We start from the raw sequence: 17,420 nt of genomic DNA on the forward strand, positions 1-17,420 counted from the left end.
AAATAAAAAAATTAAAAAACAATTAAAAATTAAAAAAGAAAAAAAGTGGATGTGGAGAAAGAAACAAGATGATGGAGTAGAAGGACGCTTGTAGCTCACCCTTTCCCACAAATACACCAAAACTCACATCTATGGACCCACTCAGCCAACCAGAGCACCTGCTGAACTCTGACAGAACATCGCCCTCTCTGAAAGAGAAAGACACCAAAAATCTAGTAGGAGAAAAGGAAAAAAGAAAGAAGAAAAAACAAAACAGTGCAGGACCAGTCCCACAGGGAGGGAGAGGCAAAGGAGGACTAGTGCTCGTTCGCTGGGTCTCCCCTCTCCAATGAAGAGGCCGACGGGACAGAGGGGGGGCCTCCGAAGCTCAAATATGCCCCGAGCACCCCTTGACCAACAGAACTAAGTTAAATGGGCACAAAGGGTCCCCGTGACACCCAGCCCAAGATGCAAGCCAGCAGCTGGGGCCGGGACAGGCTGCCCGAGCTGGGTGGAGGACTGGGGCGGCTGCACTGAGGTAGCCCCAGGGGACTGCAGGGTGCTGTGTGCCATGGCTGGGAGGGGCTATGGAGCAGAACAACCTTGGTCCCCCATAAATTGCGAAAAAGGCAAAGTAACAAGGCTGGTGTGCCCTGGGGGGAGGGGTGCCGTAGCCTTTGTCTCCTCAGACCCACGCCGCCATTACTGGTGCTTCTTGACAGAAGAGAGGCATGGCACAGCCACAGCTGCCATCTCCTCCTGTGCACAGCGCCCAGGCGGGGGTGGGGCTGAGACCTGAATCCGCACCCAGGGTCTCCGCAACCTGCTAGCAGGAATGAGACTTGTTTATAGCCAGAGGCAGATAGGATCTTTCTGCCCTGGCACCTCAGAGAACTTGCGCCCCCAAGACAAACAAGGAGCTGAGATTTGGCACAGAGCAGGGGCGGGACTGTTCTACGGTCTTCCCCGAGGCTGCCTACGGAGTGCCAACCTGAGGCGGAGCGGGCAACTGCACAGAGCAGTGGAGCGACTGGCGCCGGGAGAGGGCGGGCGGCCACTCGCCTTTCTGGCAGGAATGCAGCACCTGACCATGGTGGTGGGAGGGGGCGCGATCCAGCCAGCTGCCTTGCCCGAGCACAGCATCTGACTGCAGCATCAGGAGGGGGAGTGACCTGCCCGCCCACTGGTCACAGTGCCAGGGATATATGAGCAATATGAAGAAGCAGAGGAACCACTTCCAATTAAAAGATCAAGAGAAATCCCCTGAAAGCACAATCAAGGACATAGACATTGATGGCCTACTAGATCAAGATTTCAAAAAAGGAGTGATCAAAGTACTGAAGGAAATAAAAGAAATAGTGTTTAGAGATATAAAATGTCAAAAACGAAATAGAAGCTATAAAGAAGAACCAGGTAGGATTAGTAAACTCATTTGCTGAGATGAGAGCCGACCTAAAGGCTATGCAAACTGGACTAGATGATGCAGAGGAACGAATAAGTGACTTAGAAGACAGGACAACAGAAAGCACCCAATCAGAACAGCTGAGAGAAAAACAAATAAAAAACAGTGAACACAATATAAGGGACCTATGGGATAATATAAAGCATGCCAATCTACGCATAATAGGGGTTCCAGAAGGGAAGAAAGAACAAAGGGGATTGAAAAGGTATTTGAAGAAATCATGACTGAAAACTTTCCAAACATAAAGAAGGAATCAGATATCCAAGTACAGGAGGCTCAGAGGGTCCCAAACAGGAAGAACCCAAACAGACCCTCACCAAGACATATCATAATCAAGATGGCCAGAGTCAAGGATAAAGAAATGATCCTAAAGGCAGCAAGAGAAAAACAAAGAGTTACAAGGGAACCCCCATAAGGCTCTCAGCTGATATCTCTATACAAACACTGCAGGCCAGAAGGGAGTGGCAAGATATATTCAAAGTCCTGCATGAAAAAAGATCCAGCCTAGGATACTTTATCCAGCAAGGCTATCCTTTAGAATAGAAAGAGAGAGAAAGAAGTGAAAACTTAGGAACACTAAACTGATGCTAAAAGAAATATTGACAGGTCTACTCTAAATAGAAAAGAAGCAAGACGCTACAAAAATGAGAAACTCATAACTGGAAAGGTGGTAACTACAATGAATTACAAAAAGAATACACACAAAATTGTAAAAGAAGACATCTAAATCATTAAGAGTGGGAGAGGGAAGCACGGAAAGCCACTGTGGAATACAGTATGAAGATTCCTCATAAGACTAGGAATAGACTTACCATATGACCCAGGAATCTTGCTCCTGGGCATATATCCAGAAGGATCCCTACTTCAAAATGACACCTGCACCCCGATGTTCATAGCAGCACTATTCACAATAGTCAAGACATGGAAACAGCCTAAATGTTCATCAACAGATGACTGGATAAAGAAGATGTGATATATTTATACAATGGAATACTATTCAGCCACAAAACCCGACAACATAACGCCATTTGCAGCAACATGGATGTTCCTGGAGAATGTCATCCTAAGTGAAGTAAGCCAGAAGGAGATAGAAAAATACCATATGAGATCACTCATATGTGGAATCTAAAAAATAACACAAAACATAAAAACAAAACAGGAACAGACTCATAGATGTAGAATACAAACTTGTGGTTGCCAAGGGGGTGTGGGGTGGGAAGGGATAGACTGGGATTTTGAAATGTAGAGTAGATAAACAAGATTATCCTCTATAGCACAGGGAACTATATACAAGATCTTGTGGTAGCTCATAGTGAAAAAAATGTGACAATGAATATATGTATGTTCATGTATAACTGAAAAAATTGTGCTGTACACTGGAATTTGACATAACATTGTAAAATGACTATTACTCAATAAAAAAATGTTTAAAAAAAAAAAGTGGATGTGTTCCAGTGAAGACTGTGTGCTCTTAATTTTGTTGAGAGGTCCTTCTTAAGTATGGGTGGCTGCCAGTCCTCCTTCCATGCCTTTTGCCTGTTATCCCTTTGGTTGGGGGTGTGGCCAGTGTTGTGGAGCCCAGAGCCTGCCTTGGGGCCTCATTTTGTTCCGTGGTTGTCACCACTCCTGCCCTCGCCCTGCTGCACTAACTCTGCTCGCTGGTTCCAGAGGCTCTCCAGTCGCGCCCCTGGTCTGTGCCGCCTCCAGTGCTGGTAGGTGGGCGGGTCACGCCCCCTCCCGACGCAGCGTCTAGGCGCTGCGCTCGCGCACGTAGGCCGCAGGTCACACCCCCTCCTGACGCCACCCAGGCGGCCGCAAGCATGGGAGGCAGGCAGGTCGCTCCCCTTCACAGCGCTGCGTCCTGGCACCCTGCTTGTGCACGGTAGGTGGGCGCGTCGCTCCCCAGTTCAGTGCTGCTCCCCAAGCCGCAGTAGGGTCTGTACTCGGTAGGCAGGCTTAGAGAAAATGGCGTCACCAGCCCTTGCCCTCACTGTGTGCCTGAACTCCGCTCCTTGTATGTTGGTCTTAGAGGCGCGAGTTTACAGAGGCACGTTTCCCTTTGCCTGGAGCTGTAAATAAGCCTCAGCTTGCTTATGAGGTTGGGGAGCCTCTAGGTAGGGGTTCGGGTTTCGACCCCTCTTCCGCCTGGGAGCTGGGCACCTGAGGATAGGGTGGCAGTGCCTGAGCCCCGCCGCTCTTCTTCTGAGAGCTCTTCAGTAATGGTGCCGAGGGTCTTTGAAGACAAAGGCTTTGGTGGGCCGCCCCACCACCCAGGGCGCACCAGCAGTGTTGCTTTGCTTTTTTTTTTTTTTTTTTTGTATTTAATGGGGGACCCAGGCCGTTCTGATCTGCACACCCTCCCAGCCATGGCACACAGCACACTGCAGTTTCCTCTGTACAGCAGGCCTGAGTCCTCCGCCCGGCTTAGGCAGCCTGTCCCGTCCCACCCCTGCCGGTTAGTGTCTAGGGCTGGGGTTCGCCGGGACCGTTTGTGCTTGTTTATCTTAGTTCTGTTGGTGCAGGGCTATTTCGTACAGATCCGAGCCTCAGAGGTTCCCCCTCAGCCCCGCTGACCTCTCCACTGGAGAGGGAGAGACCCAGCGTACAAACGCTATTCTCCTTTGCCACTCCCTCTCCGTGGGACTGGTCTTGCACTATTTTCATGTTTCTTCTTTTTCTTTTTCCTTTTCTCCTGCCGGATTTGTGGCATATTTTGTCTTTTGAAGAAGGCGATGGTCTGTCGAAGTTCAGCAGGTGCTCTGATTGGCTGGGTGGGCCGTGGATGTCAGTCTTGATGTATTGTGGTAGAGGGTGAGCTACGAGCTTCCGCCATCTTGGCCCTTCTACCCTGAAGTGCCTATTTTCCCTCTGGTTTTGTGGTCCCAGGTGGAAAAATTTTTCCCTCATTTTTTTTTTTTTTTTTTTTGACTCTGAAACCTCAGTCCTGGGAAAGTGCCCTAACAGTGGGCCATTTACCATAAGAGAACATCTGTGAATTTTCTCAGTCTGGTGCCTGAGGAGAAAGAAAGGGAGAGATTATTCTTGGAGCCTTTGTAGTGCCTCACATGCATCCTAAATTCTAGAGACTATGGCCAAGGGAGAGAGAATCGTCCTTTGACTTGGTTTGCTGTTTTCAATCTATAAGTTGATTTGGTTTTCTGTCCCTTCTTGCATCATTCTCTCCATCTTGAAGTAAGTAGTTGAGAGCACCATCAATTTGGACAAGTGGCAGCTCAAATCTCTTTTTAAAGTCAAAAATAAAGTAAGATTTGGAAATGAAACCCAGGTCCCCTACATAGTTATTTTAGTAGCAGTTAATTCTGTAGTTATTAGAAGTTGGGAAGGCTCTCAATGTGAAATCTGTAGGTTAGTCGGGATGTAACTGGTCAGTTGAACTAGCATGATGCATGGGGTTGAGACACAACTTTATTGTCACCTCCCATCTTCTGAAATTTTATTGAGCGGGAGTAATCTGCACCTGCCATTAGATGAAAACTCTGGCCAACCTGTGACTCTTCTGGAATAACACTGTCGGTCACTTTAAGTTGTAAACATAATCTCAGTTCAGCAACTGGAATGCCTAATGCTAGGGGTAAATAAACTCCAACAGTTTAAAACATGAAGCATTTTCACCATTAAATTCTTACTATGATGTTACATTTTCTCCTGTCTGCTCCATGCTAGCTGTTTGCAGAGGGAAAAGGGCACACAGTTCTTCACTTTTCCCAAAAGTGAGTGATGTTTAGCTCGGTCGATAGTGTCCTTTTTGCTTTCAAGACTCACTAAACGTGTTCCTTCTGGAGAAATCAATTTCTTGCTCCTAGAGAGGTGAAATAGGGTAGTCTGGTTAAGAATATGGAGTTCTACATTAGATTTGGGGTTATGCTTCTATCTTTGGGAAGCTTCCCTCCTCTAAACTTCAGTTCCCCATGTGTTAAATAGAAATCCCTCATAGAATTGTTGTGAATTCTGTGAGTTCATGAGTGAGAAGGGCCCAGCAAAATGTCTGGCAGATACTGTTCACTCAGTAAATGTTTGCTATATGTCCACTCTTTGGGTTCCAATCCCAGATCCCTTCCTGGATGGTGGTGGGTATTTCTAGTTCTCTTCCATGTCTGGATCTCCTTTCCTTCTGGGTCCATAACATCTTTAATCTGGGAAGATGATTCAATTGAGGCCTAATTTGGAGCAGGTGGCTAGAAGCACATCCTGAGAGAGCCCTCCCATTACCCACCAGTATCTCATTTCAGTGCGCTGTAGCCTAACCCACAAGCACCAACCCCGAGTCTCCGCCTGAAGGCTTTCTTTGGCGGCTGCAGCCGGCTCTGCACGGGGCTGGCCAGCTGTGGAAGGAATTAGGTCCTCTTTCAATGAATACCTCAGCCCCTTTAACCCTGTGGGTGGGATAATTCTAAGGCACATATTCTACACTCTTTCTCAGAGTTTTCCATTAGGATTGAGCGCCAGTTACCCATAGGGGTAAACTGCTTGACAGCATACCCTATGTTGGCTCCCTTCCCTTCCCTGGTGTTGCAGGTTGGGTTGATGAGCATGCAGGATGTTTATTAGGGAGTTCTTTTCAGACCGACACCTGTGGGAAGGAGGAGATGAAAGCTGAACAGCAGAGGAAGAAGTTGGATCACAGCACAGTCCAAAGAGAAGCCTTGGCTGACACCTTAGAGAACCCCGAGATGGAATGGACCTTCACAGCTGTCCCAAGTTGGGGTGAGTAGGTCGGACGTTTATAACCCCGCAAGGATTAGTCACTGGTTGTGGGCTGTGCCTAGGAGAGGACTGACCTTGGGAGAGGCTGCTGTCTTCAGCCAGCACAATCTCCAAGAGGGCTGATGCCTGAGACTGCTGTAACACAGCCTCCCTACCTGAGGGCTCTGGGCAGTGTGTCACAGGGCCCACCACACCTAGGTTTCCCACTTCTCGCCAGTGTTTTCTGAGATAATCTCCTAAATAAACGACTTGCCCTTGAGTCCTTGTCCCAGTGCCTGCTTCTGGGAGAACTCAAGCTGGGACGTGGCTTTCACAGCACTCCTTGGAGAGCTTGCTGTATGTCCACGGCAGCTGCCAGGCATAGGAGACAGGGATGTGGCACCTGCCCAGGGAATCAGAGAAGAGACAGACTGCTTTGCTGATGGGGGCAGCAAAGAGGTTACCGCCTGGGGGTTAACCTGTTCCCCTGTGTTTGTTGGGGCAAAGGAGAGTGAGTGTGTCTTCCATGGACCAGAGAGATGGGCCTTGGGTGAGAGAGCGCCTGTGTGGGTTTAGCGAGATCCTGCCCAGCTGACGAAGCTGGCCTTGGACACCAGATTCCTGGGGACTATGGAAGGAGACAGATATGCTTACTTAGTGTAATAAAACTGAGAAGATTTTTTAAAATGCCAGATCCAATTTCTTCTGCCTACATTAATTATAGAAAACCTAATTTATTTGCACCATAAAGTAACAGTGTCCAGGGGTTTATCTGGATTTTTAACCTGTGCACATTCATCACTCCAGCTATTTGCTTTCTCGCAGCCAATCCAGACTCTGTGTGGAGGATTAACTACCCCCATTTCAGGGCTATGCTTCCTAATTTTACATTCCCTTTTATTGAACCCATCATAGAGAATAATAGGATAATCAAAGTTGTGCTGCCTCTGGTTGTGATTGTCCTAGTATTATCCTCAATCAGGGCATCACAGGAGTCCAGATTAATGATTTATATTTTCTCTAGTAGATATCACCAAGCACAGAATTTCATAACAAGCCAGTAATTCTACTTATGTGAAGTTCAATCAAATGTTTGGCAGCTATTGTTTTCCTAGGTTGGTCAGACCAGGTTAATTGGACCCCCAGAGTGTTCAACCCTTGTGTATTAGAAGTATTCAATCTGGGTGGTGTCTCACTTGGCCAAGGGTACACATGTATCAATTTGGAACCTCATTAACAAACGAATTCAGCAATGCTGCTGGAGAAATAGTTTACTTTTTAAATTAAAACTTTATTCTCCACCTCTTCAACTTTGGTATTAGTATTATTTGTGATTTCCAGAAATTTTTATTTCCATGTACAGCTATATTAATCCCCAGATACACCATAAATATTGAAGGATTTTGAAGTACCAACTTAATCCCAATTTGCCATTGTATTTTAAAGAAAGGATAAAAATTTGCTGAGTAGTTAAGGAAATGAACCCAGATGTCCAATGACACTAGTAGCTCCAACTTAAAAAAATTAAACCAAAAGCTAGAACTGCTTTTAGAACTTTGACATACAAATTACCTCAGGGCCTTGTTAAAATGTGGGTTCTGATTTGATAGGTCTGGGGTGGGACCTGAGATTCTGCATTTCTAACAAAATCCCAGGTGCTGCTGCTGCTGCTGGTTTGTGGGCCATAAGTAGCAAGAACCCAGAACACTTAAAAAAAAAATCCCTGTGAATTTAAGCAAAATATTCCCTATAACATTTCTTCAGAAGCCAGTTTGCATAAAGCTAGGTCAGGTTCTCAGCTGCTCCAGGATTAGGGACTAGCTCTCTCATTAAATCCAAAATGCCATTGATTGTTGGGTGAGTCATTATTTTCTGTACTGCTAAGAAGGGAAATGCTGACAGTTAAACTATGATGTATCCTGATTTCAGAACTATTAAAGTATGAATCCTGGGATCTTGAGAAATATGGTGGTTTCTCTGACTCCTACTCTGTTTCCACAATGAGTGTTCACTCAGTGCTAGGTACTTTTCCTACAAGATAGGTGCTGTCATCATCCCATTTTTGCAGAGGCTTGGAGTGGCAAGTTACCTTTAATGGCACAGCTGGAATTTAAACCCAGGTCTCTGTGATTGGAGAGCCCACGCTCTCATCTGTGTGGTAGTAAGGGCTCTTGTCCTGGAGGAAGGTGCTCCCCTGTGCATCTCCCATGGCATTCACGTAAGGTAATGGCTCCTGTGTCAGTTTCCTTTTTAAACACATCTTCTTTGAGCCTGGCTTCCTGTATTCATCATTCCGTTGAAGTGGCTTGTCTTGAATTCAACAGTGACTTTTTCCTGCTAAATCTGACAATCCTTTCAGTGTGAATTTTCCCCACCTTGTCTTTATCTGACATAGTCTCCCATCCTCTCCTTGAAAAACTCCCTCTTCTGTGTTTTTGAGTAGCTTGCTATTTATGGTTAATTCTTCTTTGATATGAGTAAATCATAGTTCAATTAATATATTTATCACCAGCTTTTTTTGCCACCATGTATCAGAACTGCATTCAAAGAATCTAGGCAGTTCCCAGATCCTCACTGAATAAAAGTGATGAATTTGGGGGTACGATACAAATTATGACTTAGGAATCATGGATCTTTCTTGCTAGAGCCTTCTCTTTTTTGCTCCCACTCTGTATATTTTTATCATTGAGTTCACTGTGTTATGTTCTAATTGTGTTTGCTTGTCTTTTGTCCTACTTGCCTGAAATTCCTGTGGGTAGAGACCGTGTTTTATTTATTTCTGTTCTTTCAACCCCTGTCCAAGGCCTGGCACACAAATGATTTAACGCTGCTGAGACAGGACCATAATTCACTATTTTAGTGGCAAGAGTAGCTGTTTCCTGTTATCTATCTTGTGTGGCAAGGTGATGTCACTTATGAGGTCTCTAGCCCCAGGAACAGATCAGTTAGAACAGGGCCAGGGGCTGTCATGATGTCCCTTCTCTGTTTCACATGGAGACCTCAGAGGTCCCATTTAGAAATTACTCTTGGCTTATTTGCTAGTGGTTTTTTTTTTTTTTTTTTTTTTTTTTTTTGCAGAAAATTTGGGAGTTCTTACTTTTCATGTAGGAGGGTAAAATGAACTTTTGTATGGAGGACATAGTCTTCTAATGGAAAAAAAAAACTCACCAACAAAAGTCAGCCTAGAATATCTTTTAAAAAAACAATTGAATGAAGGGCTGTAGGACTAAAGGTTCCTGTCGAGGGGTAAGTTAGGAGTTTGGGATTAACAGACACTCAGTACTATATACAAAACAGATAAAACAACAAGGACCTACCGTATAGCACAGGGAACTGTATTCAGTTTCTTGTAAGAACATATAATGGAAAAGACTCTGAAAAGAATCTATGTGTATCTTATGTATAACTGAATCTCTTTGCTGTACACCTGAAACTAGGCTTGTAAATCAGCTACACTTCAATTAAAAAAAAAATTAAAAAAAGAAAACCAAGTGGAAAAAAAAGGAAATTATGCAGGTAGCCTCTAAAGGCTGGAAACGATAAGATGACAGAGTCTTCCCCAGAGAGAGGATCATAGCCATGCTGACGCCTTGATTTTAGCCCAGTGAAAAAGATTTTAGACTTCTGACCTCCAAAGTTATAAAATAATAAATTTTAGTTGTTTAAAAAAAAAAAAGGAAATTCTCTAGGAGTATGAAAGGGTTGCTGTCCCAAAGTTCCCCACTTGTCCTCCTCAACAAGATTCTACTCCTTACAGCGTCTGACACCCTGAGCCCATGCCCAGCTTGGTCTAAGATGATGTAAGTCTGGAGAAAATCAGCTCCTCCCAGGCCTTATGGGCAAATATGGTCTCTCACCTATCCCCGGCTTGCTGGGTCACTTTGATTAAATTTAATTCAGTTTATTGTCTGCTTCTGAAACAAATCATGTCACACCACGATGAATGGTAATTCAGCCATATAACAAAGCTGTTTTTAAGAAAAATCAAAATTTTTTTTAAAAGAGGAAAGTGACATAATTGTTGCCCTTGGCATAAATAATTTTACTGCTTGATTTTTAGAGTCCATTTATACCTATTTCTTCTATTGCTTGTGAAGTGATTTGTGTTCAGTACAAACCGCACTTTTCTTAAGCCACTAATTTATCTGCAAAGCTGTGGCTGCAGAATGTTTAAAAACAACCCAGCTAGCTGCAGAGGCCTTAGAGAAGCAGTGTGGTGGGAAGGCCAATAGAGGGCACTGGATTATTTGCCATGACTTTGGAGGGGCTGGAGAAGTCTGTTTTCCAGCTTTTAGATGGGAGGAAAAAAAAACAAAAACAAATAAATGAACACAGCATTATTTATCTCACTAACTCTGTTAGAAGCACAACGGAATTTTAAAATATGAAAGTGGAAAAATTCACCAGCTACATCTTTAGGTCTGAATTCTATGCAATGAAAGTTTTCAACATTGGCTGTTTATCTGTTGCAAAGCCCTTACATGACCTGATGTGCTCACACTTTCTTTTCCTGATAGATTTCACTTTGCCTGGGGGTGATGGTACAGTTAAATTACCCAAAGATCAGGTTTAGAAGTAATAACTTTGTAGAAGACAGTTGAGCTGAAAGAAATGTGATTATGCAATGTCTGGTTTCTAAGGAACATCTTGTTTTCTCCCTCCGGAATTCTGATCTCCCCCTCTTCCCCCCAGTTCCTTCCTTCCTATCTTCCTTCAGAAGTTGGAGTGGGTGGTTTGTTTCTATAATCTTCTTTGGGGGAACTGGTTAGTAAGCTTATGTTCTACCGTTCCTTCCTTTGTGTTCTCAGATACCATGAATGACTCCTGTCCCTTGCCTTTTCTCCTCTCCTTTCTCTGGTGACATCAGCTGGAAAAAGCTAGGAGGAAGGTGCCAGGGGGAGGAAGCCAGAGCAGTAGAGGTTGACTGAGTTTGGAAAGCATCTTCAGTGGCCCTCCGTTTCCTTGGGTTCCACTCAGCTCCTTACCCCAGGGCACCTGCTCCGGACAGTGCCCACACCTCCTTACCCCAGCCCTGGGAGCTCTCTTTTCATTCCACGCACCTCTCCCCACTAGATTTTCAGGCCTCTAGTATTTGCAGTTTTCTGAAGTTGTTGCAGATTCCTCTCTTCAGATAACATATTATTGTTACCACTGGCAAGTAGGCGATGTTCACTGCCACAGGTCTAAAGCATCTCATAAAAATAACTTACAGATATATTATCCAAGGAAAGCAAAAACTGGTAATTATCTTAGGACTTTCAATTTTGTCATAGCGACATAAAAACTCTCTTAAGCAGGGAATGCTCAGACTCTTCCCTGTGAATTCCATCTGCACTTCAAAAAAAATTAAACCAACCTCACCTGTTTGGAAAAAAAATAATAAAATTTTATAAGTCCTCACTCAAATTACTTCAGTGGATTCTTGGACTCAAGGTTTTTAGGGATAATCATTTATCGTGACTATTTATCTTGAGAAGAATCATACAACTTAAAACAGGACGGTTATTTATTCATGTGAAGCTAGTGGCAGTTGTGTTGGTTGTGAGAGCCAGCTGAAACAGAGGTCGAGGACATCCATAAAAGAGAAGGTTGAGGAAAGCTAAATCTGACCCCCAGAGGAACCAGCAGGAAGAAAGGAGAAGGGAGAATTGAAAATAAGAGATGTAGAGTAAGATTTGTTCATTTTTAAGAATATATCTTGGAGTGTACCTGTGAAATAAATTTAAGAAAGGTAATTTATGGAACATGTGAATGAACAGAGAGTCAGGGAAAGAGGATTTGTTCCCTTCTCCCGAGATGGTAAGAAATGGGTAAAGGGCATAAAGCCGTGTTAAGCTTTGGAATCTTTGTAAATTTCCTTCATCCCTAAAGCACTTCTGCATTTTGCTCTGAAAATCTAACGTGCTTCAACTCTCCAGCACTAAAGGCCTTGATACAGATTTTTGTATAATGAATTTTCAAAGGCATCCTTAATTACATTTCACAGAGAGCTGTATTCTATAGGCAATCAAATCATTGCTGGTCAGACTGATACACAAAGGGGACCTCGTGCTGCGGATTACATATGATCTGCTGTAAGCTCTTAAAATCTGAATTCTCATCTTTGGTAGAATCCTATTTTGGATACACTTTTTCATTAATAACCACTGGTGCCAGCTGTGTCAGAGTGTGATTTGTAGTCTGGCTTACATGGTAGAAGGTTGGTCATAGAAAGCCTGTTGTGACCTGCGTCTTTGGTCGTGAAACAGGGGAGCCTGAGGCAGCCCCTGCTGCCTTATCAGCAGGGTCCCTACACCTGTCTCAGGCAGGGCTGCTGAAGATGTTAGAATCTTATAGATGGCAAGGGAGGGGTGTTGCCCTGCACACAGTGAGCCCACAACAAGACCTTTGTCCCAGGATGTATGTGGTTCAGTGATAAGCAGGGTAACCCAGTGTGCTAGAGCCATTTAGCCAAGCGCTGTGTTTAGAGACCTAGGAGGAGAGTTGACTGCGTCAAAAGCTGAGGCTGTCAGGCTCAGTGGCCTCAAGTAATCTGCATATTTTTTTTTTTTTTTGGGAGGCTGTGACACTGAGGGGGAGTGGTTGTAGGACTGAAGCAGAGGGATGCTGATTTCAGGAACCAGAAAGAAAGGATTTCCCTCTTGGTGGAAGCTTGGAAGATTTGGAGGATATGACAGATGCTTTGGTTTTGGAAGTGAGACCTTCAATCCAGATGGAGTTGACTACAGCCTTTCTGTGAAGAAAGCTGGGCACTGGGGGCAGGGGAGGGGATTGGGGTCATGAATTGGCATTTTTGTAGGCGCATGTAGGCAATACTGCTAATAATTTCATTCTTTGACCTCTTCCTTCTGAACGCTTGGGAGGGATGACTTGAAAGTATAATAAGAAATGAGTAGCACCAAGAGTTCTTCTGGCAATGATGGGAAAGAAGTCTCGTTGAGGAGTTCTCACCCTTTGCCAGGAAGTCATATGTAGCAGAATGATTGTGAAATAAGTGAAACTAGTAGTGAGAAGGTATCTGAAAGTCGAATGTCTTTTGGGGTACTGGCAGTGGTGACCCCTGCCCTCTGGCAGAGTGTGTCTGACTTTGGTTCGTTGCAGCTGTGACTATTTGGCAGTAAGGAGGCAGTAGAGGACCACTGGGAATCCACAGTGACCTCTACCTTTTGTGCCAGACCTTGACCTTCAATTACTTGCGGGTTCTTAGCATCAACCCAGGTGGCTGAAGCCATTGTACAGATGACCTTTGCATAAACATGATACTGTTGTGCGTATTTAAAGGACTTTTATAGGATTTGGTAACCAAAATGCATGAATAAATTCCTAACGGCTAGACATTCATACTTATTACTTTGGTATGTGAAATAAAGATAAAAGTTATAATCCAAAGAGATGCATATTTGATTTCAGATTAATTGAATGGAAGGCAGGAAAATGAAAATGCGTTCACTCTAACAGTAGCTTTAAACAGAATAAACTATGGACTTTTCAAAGGATTATATTTATCCTTAATCGTGCCAAAATGAAGCTTGAAGCAATTATTGGTAATACAGATGTATTATTAATACCAGCTGTAACCCAGGTTTTCATTATGTAAGAAAACAGACTTACACTTTTGGCAGATGGTGAACTTAAAAGTTTAAGTAAATCCAAGTTTTTAAATCCTGAAGATGTAGGGAGCATTTCTATTTGAAGAACCCAGATTTTCCCTCCACAGGAAATAAATGGAAGCTGGAATTATCCCAGTGATCTCCAAATGTGACTTTGTTCTTTAGAAAGTAACTGTGCCCTTATTTTTCTGAATCCTCAAGTTTATCATTTTCTCAGCGCATTGTGTTTGTCAAACTATGAGGTAAGAGTCTTTTTTTTCTGGAGATGTGCAGGCTTCCATTAGCCTTTCTCCTCATATTTTCAAGTTTCTTGATTCTTCTATAGGATGTCCCTGAATTGTCACAGTGCGAATGGGCACCGTGGTGGGTGGAGATCCTTTTTTGCTACAGCCGTGTGATCCCTCTAATGATGGGTCTGGGGCATGGAGGCAGGACAAATTAATGGGCTGAAGTTGGTGGAGCTAAGAGAATGGTTCCTTATAGCTTCAACAGGGTGAGAAAGAACCTTTGACTTGGGAAGGTCATTCAGTAGGACTGCAGACCATGGTCAAGATGTCAGCACTGTTGTCTCAATTTCTGGCTTCCATATTCTAGAGCATGGTGTCTGCCGTGATTGCTTCCATTCCTGCTGATAAGGGGAGATGCATATTAACTCTTGCGGAAGGAGGAGGGGTATAGAGGCCAGAGCCCCAATCTTGGGAAATTAAATCATCCTTCACCAGTTAGGCATTTGTGTTTTATGAGATAATGCGATTTGAATTTCATATGACTATACAATAAACTAGTGGGAAGAATTTGGTGGCAAATATCCAATGAAATTTTTGGAGTAGGGGAATGAAGACAAAGGTAACAGCAAGGTTGAGAGAAAGGGAAAAATGGAAAAATAAGCCATAGGGCTCAGAATATTACCTGAATATAACAATGCAGGTGCATATTAACCACCTGCAAACCCATAAGGTCTTTCTAATGGCTTCACAACTGGATGCCGTCTTTAGGAAAATTATTAGGAGATTGTTAATTGGGGATGGATGGAATCACTGAAAGTGAGTACCAGATTTTTTGGGTGAAATTTTTATTAGTTAAAATGAATTATTATCAAGGAAAGAGAAACAAGATTTCTTCCTTGAAGGAATTTATCCTGTCAAAGGAAAAAAAAAGACAAATACAAATAAGTTGGAAAAGAACCAACATTCATTATGTATACTGTTTGCTAGGAACTATATTATATACATCTATGTTTATATTTATAATATACTGTATTTTTTGCATGTACCATATTTGTTAAGACATTACGAACTAGGTATTATTATTATCGCATATTACACAGGTGAAAAGCGGGCTTGAGAGGTAAAAAAGCTTGCCTAAAGTCACACAACAATTAAAAGACAGACCTAGGACTCTGACTTCGGATCCCAGACTCTTAGTCACTGTGCCTTACCAGCTCATGGACACCCTCAGGGCTCATCTGTTGTTCACTTGGAAATAAACCCATCTTCATCTGCGCCTCATGGTTGAGCAGCTAGAACATGAAGGCTGGTCAGTGTGGTTTGGCTGTTAAGAGCCAGGTAAGGCTGAAGAGGAGTGGTTTTATGGCCAACAGACATTTAAAGAGGCAGAGAGAAAATACCAACTGGCCCTATGTGGAGGTGGTGGAATAACCTTTTGGACTGATTCCAAGTCTTAGTTTCCTCTTTAAAAAAAAGTAATTTCTTTAATTTGCTAGACCATCCTCTAATTAGGGGGCTCACAGACATTTATTCATTATATTCAAATGCAAGTTTTAATGGTGCAATCTTCAGAGACTCAAATAACAAGTAACAATTAGCCCTGTGGCTCTTGGCCAAGCGGTGCTAATGCCTAAATTCATGTAACGTTTCACTGGGCCAGACTGTAGGATGGAGTTCTACAGTCGTTTTCCTTGCATTGTGACTCTGCCTTGGATGGCTCCGTGAAGGAAACGGGCCACTCTCTGGGCCTTCTTCAGGGGTACTGTTTGTTTTTTTTTTAAATCAGTACTGTTTATTGAAAAGATCATCACTTCCCCTCTTTAATTCATCTTTCATAAAGACACAGTATATGTGGGGTCTGTTTCTGGAGTCCATAATGGCCAACTGCTCGATTTCCTATATTTGTGCCAATATCACTCCCTTTTAATTACCTACGTCTATGATAAATAAAGAACCCCTATAAATAAATATGAAAAAAAATGGATGACCTGATGGAAAAATGGGCGAAAGACTTACATAACACTATATGTAAAAAGAGACTATACGAAGAGCTAATTTAAAAAAAAAAATGCCCAACATCACTAGTCACGCGAAATGCAAATTTAAACAGTGAGCTATTACTGCACATTTTGGAAATGTCTGAAATGAAAAATATAAATGATACAAAAGTGGCATTTTAGTATAAAAAGCAACTGAAATACTACTGGTGGAGCGGTAAATTGTTACAAGCACTTTGTGAAGCTTTTTGGTAGTACTTTCAAAAGTTGAACATTCATGTGTAGGAGTACACCCAGAACAAATATATAATATGTTCACCTAAAGTCATATACGAGAATGTTAATAGTAACACTATCCAAAATGGCCCCAAACTGGAAGCAAGTCAAATGCACATGAAAATGGACTTCATGGACACTAGTCGGTTTTAATGACACTTGCAATCTTTCCCATTATTTCCTAAGGTGACAGGTGGCTCATGTAGAACCTGTTCATTGGGTCATTCATTAAGGCATTTAGTCCTTTCTTATCCCTCCTTCGTCTCTGCTTCCCTTGCCCTTCCTCCCACCCATCTTGCTTGCTTGCTTCTTTGATTCCCTTCCACCTTTTTCTTTTTTCCTTCCAACAAATAATTACTAGGTTCTCAAGAAATGCCAGGCCTTGTACTGAGCACAGTGGAGGACAGATAGATATATAGGTAGAGGAATAAATATTATGCTTGATTTGTTCATCCATGTAATGGATATTTTTGAGTGCCTTCTGTGTGCCAGGGTCTATTTTGCAAGCTAGAGATGAAGCTACGTACACAGTAAAGTCTCTTTCCTCAGTAAGTTGTATTCTTGGGTGTGTATTTGGGAGACAGACAGAAAAAAAAGGTGTCAAATAGTGGTAAGAGCTATACATAAAAGTGAAGAAGGGGGAGGGAGGGTATAGCTCAGTGGTGGATTGCATGCCTAGCATGCACGAGGTCCTGGGTTCAATTTCCAGTACCTCCATTTAAAAAAATAAGCAAATAAATAAACCTCCCTTCCTTAAGAAAAAATTAAAAAAAAAAAGTGAAGCAGCAATGGAGACAGAGGTGATGGTGGATAGAAAGTGTATGACTTTTACATAGGGTGGTTTGGGGAAGTCTCTCTGATAAATGACATTTGATCAGAGATGCATTTATTTGAGGGAAGAACATGTCCCAAGGCCCTCAGGGAATTTATTTCTAACAAGGCAAAAAGGTGGAAAAGGTAAACACCTGAAACAGAAGGTAGAAAGAGTAAGTGCTGTGAGGGATAAGCGAAGAGATGCTGGGTTTGTTCAGAGGAAGCGGGGATAACCACCTGCTTGGGAGGAAGTGCTATAAAGAGCAAGGCCTTCTTCCTAGAAGGTAACTCACGTTCTCTGACACCTCATAGCAAAGCCTTCCCCCTAAGACATTTTCCTGAAGAGTGATCA

The 17,420-nt window shown here is 43.1% G+C and overlaps 1 long non-coding RNA gene across 1 annotated transcript in view; it reads left to right on the forward strand.

The window, feature by feature from the left end:
- The first annotated feature begins 6,032 nt into the window (after nucleotides 1–6,032).
- Nucleotides 6,033–17,420, forward strand: part of LOC116153320 (uncharacterized) — a 311,464-nt gene continuing 300,076 nt past the window's right edge. The window contains exon 1 of the long non-coding RNA XR_010381111.1: nucleotides 6,033–6,166. This is a non-coding gene — a long non-coding RNA (uncharacterized LOC116153320). The remainder of the gene's footprint in view (nucleotides 6,167–17,420) is intronic.

This window comes from Camelus dromedarius, chromosome 5, assembly GCF_036321535.1.
Source record: "Camelus dromedarius isolate mCamDro1 chromosome 5, mCamDro1.pat, whole genome shotgun sequence".
Lineage (NCBI taxonomy): Eukaryota > Metazoa > Chordata > Mammalia > Artiodactyla > Camelidae > Camelus > Camelus dromedarius.